Genomic DNA, 13716 nt, shown 5'->3' with positions numbered 1-13716 from the left:
CCCCACTCCGAGTGCCCCCAGAGCCCCAGGAACCCCTCCACCCAGCCACTGTGCCCTGCAGGAAGCAACCTACCGCCCCCCATTCCACTAAGTGATGGTGCTAATCAAAGGAGCCCAAAGAGATTGATCAGATGTGGATGCAGATGCTGTCTCAAGATTAATATGATCCAACAAAAGATCTCTATACTGATTGATACTGAGATTCTCCTTACTTTTCCAATTCATGAGGATAGTTTTCTTTGCGATACATAGTGCAATGAAAACCATGTAAACTATGTTATTCCCCAGAGGGCTTTCCTCAAAATTACCAAGCAAGCAAACTGATGGGGAAGGTGTAAAGTTCCTAGAGTCTCTAAAAGTGGAATGGGAGGCAGATCCTTTAGCTATCAGGCTCCTATCCAGTGGAACCAACTCCCAGTTTTGGTCCGTGAGGCAGGCACCCTGTCTACTTTTAGAACTAATCTTAAAACTTTCCTTTTTGACAAAGCTCATAACTAGAGTGGCTCATGTTACCCTGAGCTACCTCTATAGTTATGCTGCTATAGGCTTAGGCTACTGGAGGACACCAGGATCTATTTTTCTCACTCTATAGAGTTCTACTGTTCTTCAATTATGCATTGCGTGTCGTCATTTCTGCTTACAACTTTCTGTTCTCTTTTATCTTCATAGTAGGTACACCTGGTCTGGCGTTCTGTTAACTGTGACATCATCCAAAGAAGACAGCTCACCCGCTATTACCATCTAATGTAGAACAGATTACTGGGTCAATGTGTGCTTCTGTGCTTTTTTGTCTGTCTTGTTGTGTCTCTGCTCTGTCTTCTGTAACCCCCAGTTGGTCGAGGTAGATGATCGTTCATACTGAGAAGGTGGTTTTCCTTCCCGTTAATGGGGAGTTTTTCTTCTCACTGTCGCTTAATGCTTGCTCAGTATGAGGGATTGCTGCAAAGCCATGGACAATGCAGACGACTCTCCCTGTGGCTCTACGCATTTTCAGGAGTGAATGCTGCTTGTCGGGACTTTGAAGCAATCAACTGGTTCCCTTATATAGGAAATTTTTGACCAATCTGTATAATATAATTGATTTTGACCTTGTAAAGTGCCTCGAGATCACATGTTTCATGAATTGGTGCTAAATAAATAAAATTGAATTGAACATATACACACATATACATATATATATATACACATATATATACACATATATATATATACACACATATATATATATATATATATATATATATATATATATATATATATATATATATATATATATACATATATATATATATATATATATATATATATATATATATATATATATATATATATATATATATATATTAGTGCTGTCAAACGATTAAAAATTTTAATCGCGATTAATCACATAATGTTGATAATTAACTCGAGATTAATCGCAAATTAATCGCATATTTTATCCTTTTATTTCTGAAAATGTAATAGCCTGTTTGGGCATTTTAATATGCAATTTTGCAATAAATGACACTAATAAAATACATGCTTGTACAAAAAATATTTTTAATTTTGTTTTTTTTCAAGCACTTTTCAGAATTGGAATGAAAACATCCTGGTGCCAAATGTTAAACTCTGGACTATAATGGCTAAATGACTAATCATGATGCCCTGATGTTTACAGTGTGTAAACAAATGTGTAAATAAATACCTGTTTTCATGCCGATATATTTTTTTGCCTCTTAAACAAAGATAGACATGGTATTCTGCACCAAGTAATCTACTTTCAGCAGTTATCACCGGTTATTGCACCATAAACTGCAGAAAATACGGGCAGAGTTGCTCTGTCTGCCTTTACTACCGTCACCTCCTATGGTGGAGGGAGATTTCAGCTGGATACACTCAAATGTAGTGCAGGCACCTATTTTAGAGCCCAAATAAGCGATTTCACTTTCAGAAACCTGCCCAAAAAAAACGCAACCCGTGACTCATGAAATTTAGAAGCGCTTTTAGAAAAAAGAAGCCCAAAGTCGCATGTGTCCGAGGGTAAAAGAAACTTCGCGCTCACTGTTGCGCAGCGCTGGTCTGTTTTGCTACAGTTTTCTAGCACTCTTGAAACTACGGAAAGCGCCGAGGGTAAAAGAAACACAGTCCGGAAAGCGCGGCGGGGGAAAAAACATTAGAGAACGGTGTGTGTGTTTTGACACACGATTAACGGCGACAAAAAAATTGTCGGCGTTAAAATGGGTTTACGTTAACGCCGTCAATAACGCGTTTAACTGACAGCACTAATATATATGTACATGTTTGTGTGTGTGTATATATATATATATTATATATATATATATATACACACACAGGACTGTCTCAGAAAATTAGAATATTGTGATAAAGTTCTTTATTTTCTGTAATGCAATTAAAAAACATGAAATACATTCTGGATTCATTACAAATCAACTGAAATATCGCAAGCCTTTTATTGTTTTAATATCGCTGATTATGGCTTACAGCTTAAGAAACCCAAATATCCTATCTTAAAATATTAGAATATCGTGAAAAAGTATACTAGTAGGCTATTCAACTAATCACTTGAATCGTCTAATTAACTCGAAACACTGCAGGGTTTCCTGAGCCTTGAAAAACACTCAGCTTGGTTCAGTAAACTAAATCACAAGTATGGGGAAGACTGCTGATCTGACTGCTGTCCAGAAGACCATCATTGACACCCTCCATCAGGAGGGTAAGACACAAAAAGAAATTTCTCAAAGAGCAGGCTGTTCACAGAGTGCAGTTTCAAAGCACATTTACAAAAAGTGTGCTGGGAGGGGGAAATGTGGCAGGAAACGCTGCACAACCAAGAGAGGTGACCGCAGCCTTAACAGCATTGTGAAGAAGAGCCGCTTCCAGAATTTGGGGGAGCTTCTAAGACAGTGGACTGAAGCTGGAGTCCAGGTATCAAAAGCCACTGTTCACAGACGTGTCCGGGAAATGGACTACAATAGCCGTATTCCCACGGTCAAGCCACTTCTGAACTCAAGACAACGGAAGAAGCGTCTGACTTGGGCTATGGAAAAGAAGCACTGGACAGTTGCAGAGTGGTCCAAAGTCCTCTTTTCAGACGAAAGCAAGTTTTGTATGTCATTTGGTAGTCAAGGCGCCAGAGTCTGGAGAAAGGCTGGAGAGGCGCGAAATCCAAGTTGCTTGAAATCCAGTGTGAAGTTCCCACAGTCAACGATAGTTTGGGGAGCCATGTCAGCTGCTGGTGTTGGTCCACTGTGTTTCATCAAGAGTAAATGCAGCTGTGTACCAAGAGATTTTAGAGCACTACATGCTTCCATCTGCTGAAAAGCTCTATGGAGATGATGATTTCATTTTCCAGCATGATCTGGCACCTGCCCACAGTGCCAAAACCACCAGTAACTGGTGTACTGACCATGGCATTACTGTCCTTGATTGGCCTGCCAATTCCCCTGATCTGAACCACATAGAGAATTTGTGGGGTATTGTGAAGAAGCTGAAAGCCAGACCCAACAATGCAAATGAGCTAAAGGCCGCTATTGAAGCATCCTGGGCATCCATAACACCTCAGCAATGCCGCAGGCTGATTGCCTCCATGCCACGCCGCATTGATGCAGTAATCTGTGCAAAAGGATTCCCAACCAAGTACTGAGTGCATTAACGGACATTTTCAAATGTTTGATTTTGTTTTGCTGTTATAATTTTTTTTTTACTTGGTCTGAGGAAATATTCTAATATTTTGAGATCGGATTTTTGAGTTTTCTTTAGCTGTACGCCATAATCAGCGATATTAAAACAATAAAAGGCTTGCGATATTTCAGTTAATTTGTAATGAATCCAGAATGTATGACATTTCATGTTTTTTAATTGCATTACAGAAAATAAAGAACTTTATCACAATATTCTTATTTTCTGAGACAGTCCTGTATGTGTATGTATGTGTATATATATATATATATATATATATATATATATATATATATATATATATATATATATATATATATATGAAATATGCAAAATATTTCAGAACATGACTTTCTCAGTACTTGGAAATATTTCTCTGAGCCTGAATCAGTTGAAGGCAGGCGAGCTCCTCACCAGAGCTGAGATCTTCTATGTCCACCATGCTGGAAATGTAGAAGTCCAGCAGCTCCTGATCTGTGATATCAGAGCGTGTCATCATCAGTAGAACGGGACTTCATTTCCCTCTCAAAGCAGGTTGGAAATCTGTGTGGAAAGATGAAAACAAAGACTCTCTGGACTGTTTTATCTGCTGGGGGCCTTGTTCCAGAGGCTCCTTAGACACTTTCACAAGCCATTACTGCAGCTGCTGGATTCAGGAAGCTGCATCTTCTTCTTGGTCTCATTGTAAATGTGTGCAGCGCTACCTGGTGGTACTGATTGGTAGAGGAAGAGCTGAAAGGTTGGAGGTGTTTGTCAGAGGTCTGTGATGATGGAAGCCTCTCCCTGGTTTGTGAGTCTGAGCTCAGAGATCAGATCTTTGATTCTTGTTGAACTCTTTGTTGAATGTGATGCAGCTTCTCCTTTTTAATGTTTGTATTTCTGGATCTTCCAGTGTGGCCACAGCAGATTTCCACAGGGCTCTTTATTCTTTCCTTCCTCCATCTGTGTGTGGGAGTGTGGATGGAACAGGGATCCAGAGTTGGTGTCATTGTTTAGATTGGTTGTATTTTAATGCTGATTAAGCCGGGCTTACACTGTACGAGTTTTTGCCCTTTTCAGGCCGATTCTTCAGTCGTGCGAGCATTTTTTGAATCAGGCCGAATCTCAGCTTGATTGTACAGGGGGGTGGAGGGGTGACTGGCTTCTCACGACTACCTCCCGATCAGAAATAGGACGATCGGTTGAAAATCAAACATGTTTGAAATTCAGTCGGCCGTCGTGAGGTTTTCGTGAGCGCATCCTGCTGTTCAAGCAGAGCTACGAGGGCGCGCCCCTCCGGGGCCCGGACGTCGGCTCGCGGGGGGGTTGGGGAGGGCGAGCGTTCCGGTCCGCGCAACGCGCTGGCCGTCTGTTTCCGTACGCCTCCGCTCGCGCGGGGGTGCGGGCCGGGCGGTCTGCCGTGCCGCACAGCCGGCGGGGCGTCTCGTCTTTCTTCTCTCCCCTCCGTTACCCCCCGACGCCCGGCGCCGGCGGGTACCCAACTCTTCCCCCTGTTCCGTAGGGGGCACGACGTACAGTGTGAGCACTCCGGTCGCGTCCGAGCATCGCGCCGTACAGTGTGAGAACACAGATCATGAGCGGTGAACTTTTAAACCCCGCGGTTCCGTCGCACAGTTTGTGATGTATATAAGTACCAAAGCAGGTGGAGCTTCAAGAAATGTTGACTTAGTTTCCTGATGTCCTTTTAGGCTTCAGGCTATTTCTGTAGGTTGTTACTGAGGGATTTCCTTTCTTCTCTCTGTTGGAGCTTTTCCTCTGTTTGGACAAATGAGTTGTGCTACAGCGGCACCAACTGTCCTCACTACATCCACTACAGGTTGTAATGTTTCATCATCATCATCATCATCATCATCATCATCATCAGAGCCCAGGTGTCTGTCTGCTCTCAGCTCTTCTTTCTTTCTCTGGATTTTTACAACAAGTGGACGTGTCCAAATGTTGGACTGGTCCTTTCTCAGTGGAGGACAATGTGTGTCTGAGAGACATGTAATGTCCATGTTTGCTGCTGAAAGAGACTGATGGTCTGACCCCCCTCCTCTTTTCAGGGTGGAGCCTGCTGGAGTCCGATGGTTGACACCAGGTCCGAGGAAGTGTAAGTGTGTTTTTCATTTGATTCATGACAACAAAGCAGCTCACATTCAACCATCTTCAAACTGTCCATCACTCATTCAGGAGTCATCATCAAAGTGTCAATAAATGATCAATAACTGCAGCTGGATTGTCTTTGTTCTCTCCATCAGATTCCTGTCAACTCACAATCGACACATACACAGTGAGCAGAAAACTCAAACTGTCTGAAGACAACAGGAAGGTGACATGTGTGGAGGAGCTTCAGTCATATCCTGATCATCCAGACAGATTTGATGTTTATCAGCTGCTGTGTAGAACTGGTCTGACTGGTCGCTGTTACTGGGAGGTCGAGTGGAGAGGAGACGTTCATATATCAGTGAGTTACAGAAGAATCAGGAGAAAAGGAGACATTAGAGACTGTTGGTTTGGATGGAATGATCAGTCCTGGAGTCTGAGCTGCTCTGATGGTGGTTACTCTGTCTGTCACAATAACAGAGAAACTTTCATCTCCTTCTCCGTCTCTAGCAGAGTAGCAGTGTATGTGGACTGTCCTGCTGGTATTCTGTCCTTCTACAGAGTCTCCTCTGACTCACTGATCCACCTCCACACCTTCAACACCACATTCACTGAACCTCTGCTTCCTGGCTTTGGGTTCTGGTTCCCTGGTTCCTCAGTGTTTTTGTGCTGATTGAGTCTAAAGAGTCTCCTCCTGTCAGAGAAAGCCTCTCCCTGTTGAACAGATAGTTCAGTCTGTTCATGTCTGTCTCTTTCACTCAGGAACACGTTTTCACATTCATGGATTCAATCTGTTTCTTTGTGAAACTCTTCTAAATGATTCCTTGGTAACTTCTTCCTCTTCCAGTCCTTTAAAGATGGAAGCTGGGATTATTCCAGGATCCACATGTTGTTTTTCTGCCTGTTTCCAGTCAAAGCTTCACTCTGAATATCAGCATGTTGACTTTCTCTCTTGGTTTTTTACTTTCATTCATCAGTCAGATTTCATTGAAATGTTGGCCAGTTTTTCTCAATCTCTGGACATTATCTGTTCCTGTCGGCTTCTATTTTTCTAAACACTTTTTACATTCACATGTTAAATCTTCCTTTTGTATATTTGCTGCAGTTCTACTTCATGTGTTTTAATGAGCAATAAACAGATTTTCTTCTTCTGTGTTTGATTCATTTGCTGCTCATTCTCTTTGGTTCCTCTGAACATTTTTCAATATTTCAATAAAACTCTGATGCTTGTTTTGAAAAAAAATGTTTTTAACTCCAGTACAGGAGTTATTTATGGGGGGTTTGCAGAATACTAAACTGTTTTCAGAACTATCTCCTGATTCTCAATGGTATCTTAGTTAACTCCTAGAAACTGGCCAGGTCCATTACTTACAACTAATGGCTGAAGTGTCAGAAAGCATATGTCTGCTGGAGTTCGAATGTCTTCAGGGTTGTTAATCCAACCCCTTTGGGATTCCTTGAGGAGTTGTTAAAAGGACATGTTTGGGGTTGGACGATGAGACAACAGCTTAGGACCGCGCAGAAGACGCTTCGGGGTTATAGGCTATATGAAGTTGATGGTAAAAGTTTGTAAGTGTTGTCTCCCTTTTTGGAATTCCAAAATGAAATAAATGTATAAATGTTTGTTTCTTCCTTTGTGACCAAATTCATGGACCGGGGAGACGGGCCGTGGTGAAGCCACAGGAAACAGACCCGGAATCATAAGAAGATGCAAACAGATTATTAAGGAAACTACGTAAAAAAAAAATTTAAAAAATAAACTACAGCTAAAACATGGACTGGAGAACAGGATGTAACTGGGTGAGGCCAGAGAAAGACGATTCCCAGAGAGCTTTTATAAAGTTATTTTTTATTTTTACACGGAGTGGAGCAGGATGTGAAGCAACATTATAGAAGCAAGTCGTAGTAGAAACAGCTGAAAAAGCCTCCTGTGGATCTATGGACTCATTTTACTCCAACCCAAAAACATCTGCCAGACAGAAATGTACAGCATCTACTGGTGACTCCCGCTGCTCTGGACCCCTGGACATCTCGGTGCTGCTCGGACCCACTTCTACCTTCGCTCACTGCTCTCTCGGACACCTGTGGCCCCGCCACCAAGCAAGCGCTGAGTCCACACCTCCTCCTCCCCGGTCTGGCTTCCAAACTTACGTCCAGCAGCACGTTCCCCTCGTTCCCTCCATTTGTTAATTCCTTCTCCCTTTTCCCCAGATTGGTCCGGTCTTATGTTCACTTGGTTCCCGTCCCGACTCAACTCCACTCAGACAGTACTCTTTCCGTGATCCTAGTAAAAATAAAACTTTTTCTAAACTACCTGTTTTCCCGAGTGTTTTCTGCATGTGGGCGAAACACATCAAGCCAAACATGACAACATTGTTCTAATTAAAAAGTGTTCATACTTAAAAGAAAGTTACGTTTTTGTCTGATAAATGGTTGTGGGGGGGGGGGGGGCAAAGCAGAGACTGATTATTGTAATGTGAGATCTGTGTTAAATTAAAATGTCTGACATCATCATAGTGTTGGTTTTGTGTCCTGCATTGTCCAGGCTGGGGTTGGCCTTGTATGATCATAGGATTAATTTATCCTGAATGTGAATACAGGTGTGAAGTAGATGATGTAGTGATGAAAGCTGCTGTCTTTGGTACTAGTCATAGTTTATGGAGGTTTTCTGAGGGACAGGGAGGGAAGGGAGCTGAAATTATAAAGTGGAGCGGTGAGTGGACTGAACCGTTTAGTTAAAAGTGAGAAGGAAGAAGTTGATGCTGCAGAGATTAAAGTGAACCAGGTGATGATGTGGAAAGTGAAGAAGAGGATGGAGAGGCTGTCCAGGATGACACCAAGGCTCTGAAGCTGAAAGGTGGAGAGATACAGGAATGGTCAACGGATAATTTAAAAGTACCAGATTAGGTTCAAGTGTACTTGTGGCATGATGTCCACTGACCGGGAATAGATGGGCTGAATAGAAAAAAATGTCAGTCAAATTGATTATTTTTGCTTTAACCCCTGATTTAGAGGGAATGTCAGTCAGAAAGGAAAATCAACATTAAAAACATTCAAAAAAGTAAAAAAAACAAAACTGGACTTTTTTATGAAGTTTGAAGACATTTAGCTTCCCATCCAGGAAGCTTTCTCAATTTAAAAAGTCTGGAGTAATGTGGCGTTCCAAGCTTTTTTCTCTGCTCTCTGCTTGCTTGCATTTTCCTGCCTTTTACTTTTTATCTCCTTTTTATCTCCTAACCTAAACCACAGAAAGTTGGATTTAGTTTTTATTTATTTATTTTCTTTTTATTTTCTTTTACTTATTTTTTGATTTGGATTTTGAAAAGATGCCTTCCTTCAACACAATGGACTTTGACAAGCTTTTACAGAAGATAGCTGTTATGGAACTGAAAATCTGTCGACTTGAAGTGAATTATGATGTAAACGCCGCGAATGGAAATGATACGACCCTGCCCGTGATTCCGAGCGGTGACCACCAGCCCAGCGACTCAGCGAACAAACAGTTCCCTGAGGAAAATGAGAATCCCTGGACCACTCTGGGTGCAAGACCAAAGGACCAACGAACCCCACGCCTAGACAAAGAAAACTGGCCGAGACTACAGAGAGATGTCCCAGGACAAGTAAAACAACAGCGGGCTGTTCCCACAACAAATGATAGGAGTAAACCTGCTGGAAATGCTGGAATTCCTTTACGAAACAGATTCGCTCCGCTCCAAAATGTGACCCAGGAGGACAAAAACCAGAGGTATGTCAACGATTTTCGTTCTAAGACATCAGAGAAAAGACATGCCACAGGGCCAAGGACCCTGATATTATGCAATGGTTCTGTAAGGGGGATTAAACATTTCTGTAACAAGAAAAATACAGAGGTGTTGATTTATAACGATGGGAACTGTGGCCTGGTGTCTGATTTAACAGACATCCTTCAGACAGACCTTCCAAGGATCTTGAGAAAACGTCCGACCTTGGAAAACCTCATAATACAAGCTGAAGCCCTGAAGGACGTCAACCGGATAAGAAAATCAGAAGTATTAAAAGAGGATTACATTCGTTTGTTGAAACTTGTTGATGGCCTGAATGTCAAGGTTCTTCTTAGCGGGCCTCACCCACCCGCTAACTGCGGAGACGAGATTTTTTCCAGAATTCTGATGCTAAACAAATGGCTGGAAAAAACATGCAAAGAAACAACTGTAACCTTCATAGACAACTTTAACATATTTTGGGAAAGAAGACATCTGTTCAACAGAGATCGTTTCTCTCTAAATAGGTCAGGTGCAAAACGGCTGATTTCAAACATCTTCTATTCTGTGAACCATGCGTCATCAGCTTTGTCCCAAAACAAGGAACATCCAGTGCCAAAACAAATGATAAGCCCAGTGCAGCCCGAACAAGCCAAGATAAAGATGGCCAGAAAGATGACACAGAATGAGGCGTTGTCAGAGCTACAGGACGATTCATCCCAGATCTCAGCAGGACAACGAAAGGACCAAGAACCTCCATCTTCACAAACACCGGTCCAGACTGGACCCGCCTCCCCTTCTTCTCCACAAAGCCCAGAAGTTCCTTTTCTGGAATTTTCTCATAACATGAACAAAGTATTTAAGATTGGCCTACAGATGACATCCTCTCCACATAGCCACTCTGCTGTGAATAAACCAGGATTCTCCAAAGGCCTCAGAGCCTCAGATCCTTCTCCTCCACGTATCACAGAACACTCTGGTACTGAGGAACTCCAAATTACTTCGCTGTGATACAGATTGGGCCCTGGCCACACGTTTATCAGACATGAGAGTTCCCAGCATCAGCCGGGGCCTTTCGCCGGAGATTATGGAATATCTGTGATAATACGTGGCAGAAATAAGAAAAACAAAAGGATAAACAGGAACAAATACTTAAAAATCATAAACTGTCAGATGCAACCTGTCACAGAGACATCATCAACCACTAAGTCATATAAACTGGGTTTATTAAATATTAGATCTCTGTCAGGAAAATCCCTTTTAATTAATGACTTCATTATTGACAATGATCTTGATGTAATGTTTTTAACAGAAACATGACTGCATGAATTTAGTGAAGCAGCTATACTGATGGAGTCGACTCCTCCAAACTACAATTTTCTTTGTGAAAGCAGACAGCAAAGGAAAGGTGGAGGAGTAGCAACATTGTTTAATGATTCACTAAAGTGTAAAAAGGTGTTTTTAGGAAAATTTGACTCTTTTGAACATTTGGCTCTCCAGGTAAAGGGCCCGGTACGAACTATGTTTCTGAATGTGTACAGGCCTCCTAAGTCCACATCAAACTTTTTTAATGATTTTAGTGACCTGCTGTCTGTGATATGTGTTGATTATGACTGTTTAATTATTGTTGGAGACTTCAACTTTCACGTTGACAACCCTGAAGACAGAAGTGCAAAAGAACTGTGTGACACACTTAGAAACTTTGGTTTAAGTCAACACGTTAAACAGCCAACACACAAACAGGGACATATTTTAGACTTGATCATCACTAAAGGTCTAAAGATTTCACAGGTCAATGTAACTGATGTTGCCTTATCCGATCACTTTTCTGTTACCTTTGAAAGCATAATTACCAGCGACTCATTTAGCCAAAGGGACATCGTAAGAAAACGCACCTTTAAGGACAATGCCGCGGAAACTTTTATTCAAGCTTACTCTGATACTTCAACCTTGGGCTGCAACTCAGTAGATGAGCTAGTAGATAACTTTCAGTCTAAAGTCTCAGACATCATTAACTGCATTGCTCCAGTCAAAGTGAAGTTTTTTTCCGGGAAGAAAAAATCTCCTTGGAGAAATGCTCCATCAGTTAGAAGTGAAAAAAGGGAATGTCGAAAAGCTGAACGCAGGTGGAGAAAGAATAGACTCCTAGTTCACTACGACATCTATAAAGAGAGACTTTACAGATATAACTTACAACTGAAAAATGCAAGAGAATCTTTCTTCTCTGAGATCATCAAGAAAAACATTAATAATGCTCGTGTCTTATTTTCCACAGTTGACAGGCTAACAAATCCTCCTGTGTCCGTGACTTCCGAACTCCACTCCACCAGGGCCTGCAACGAATTTGCTAACTTCTTTACTGAAAAAATCCTAAAAATTAGAGGATCACTTTGTACTACCATATCAACACCAGAACCAATGCTTTATTCAGCTGGAACTATTTCTGACAAAATGTCCCATTTCAGCGAAATAAACCACAAAAGCTTAGAGCAGATCATTCAGCAGCTAAGTTCCTCCTCCAGCTGCCTTGATGTTCTACCCACAGCTTTCTTTAAAAAAGTTTTTCCTGGCATAGCGTCTGATTTGACTCAGATAATAAACGCGTCCCTTCTGTCAGGTGTTTTCCCCCAGTCCCTAAAAACAGCAATTATCAAACCACTGCTGAAAAAGAACAATTTAGACAAACTTCTACTCCAGAACTACAGGCCCATCTCAAACCTCCCCTTTATCAGTAAAATTATTGAAAAAGCTGTATTTCAACAATTAAACACCTTCTTAACAACGACCAGCCGCTTTGACGTATTCCAGTCAGGTTTCCGCGCTCACCACAGTACAGAGACCGCCCTTATCAAGGTGTTTAATGACATCCATATAAATACAGACTGTGGAAGAACCACCGTGCTGGTACTATTGGACCTTAGTGCAGCATTTGATACTGTTGATCACTCCATTCTGTTAGAGCGCCTGGAGAACTGGGTCGGCCTCTCTGCTACAGCTCTCCACTGGTTTAAATCCTACTTAAAGGACAGGGACTTTTTTGTATCAGTAGGTAACTTTACATCGAAGATTACAAAAATCACATGTGGGGTTCCCCAAGGGTCCATCCTGGGTCCCCTCCTCTTCAATATCTACATGCTCCCTCTAGCCCAGATAATAAAAAATAACAACATCAGCTACCATAACTATGCAGACGACACACAGCTCTACATCACCATGTCACCAGGTGACTATGAACCAATTCAAGCACTGAGTAAATGCCTAGAAGAAATCAATGCATGGATGTGTCAAAATTTTCTGCAGTTGAACAAAAACAAAACAGAAGTAATAATATTTGGACCAATAGAGGAGAGATCAAAAGTTAGGTCACAGCTTCAGTCGCTTCAGCTAAAAACCACTGATCAGGCCCGAAATCTGGGAGTAGTGATGGACTCAGACCTGAACCTCCAAAAGCATCTAAAGACAATTACAAGGTCAGCTTTCTACCACCTGAAGAACATTTCTAGGATTAAAGGACTGATGTCTCAGCAGGATCTGGAAAAACTAATCCATGCGTTTATTTTTAGTAGAATTGATTACTGCAACGGTGTTTTCACAGGACTTCCTAAAAAGTGGGTCAGACAGCTGCAGCTGATCCAGAACGCTGCTGCCCGCGTCCTCACTAAGACTAAGAAAGTAGAGCACATAACACCAGTTCTAAAGTCCTTACACTGGCTCCCTGTATCTCAGAGAATAGACTTTAAAATACTTCTGTTAGTCTATAAATCTCTAAATGGCTTAGCACCTAAATACATCACAGACTTGTTATCAGCGTATAAACCCTCCAGACCACTAAGGTCTTCTGGCTCCAGCCTACTCTGCATACCTAGAACCAGAACTAAACAAGGAGAAGCAGCATTTAGTTCCTATGCTCCACTTATCTGGAACAAACTTCCAGAAAACTGTAAAAGTGCAGAAAGCCTGAGTTCCTTTAAATCGAGATTAAAAACACATTTGTTTAGAATTGCCTTTGAATGTTCAAGTTAAAATGTTTTACTGTTTTCAAATGTTCTTTTTTGTTTCTACACTATCCCTACTTGCTTTTATTCTGTTTTATTTTCCAATATTTTAATCATGTAAAGCACTTTGCATTGTCTCTGTACTGAATTGTGCTATATAAATAAATTTGCCTTGCCTTGCCTTGCCTATATTATTGCCCCAAAAAAGGTTTTGTTAT

This window comes from Fundulus heteroclitus, unplaced genomic scaffold (genome assembly GCF_011125445.2).
Source record: "Fundulus heteroclitus isolate FHET01 unplaced genomic scaffold, MU-UCD_Fhet_4.1 scaffold_75, whole genome shotgun sequence".
NCBI classification, from domain to species: Eukaryota; Metazoa; Chordata; class Actinopteri; order Cyprinodontiformes; family Fundulidae; genus Fundulus; species Fundulus heteroclitus.
This window is presented reverse-complemented; position numbering follows the sequence as displayed.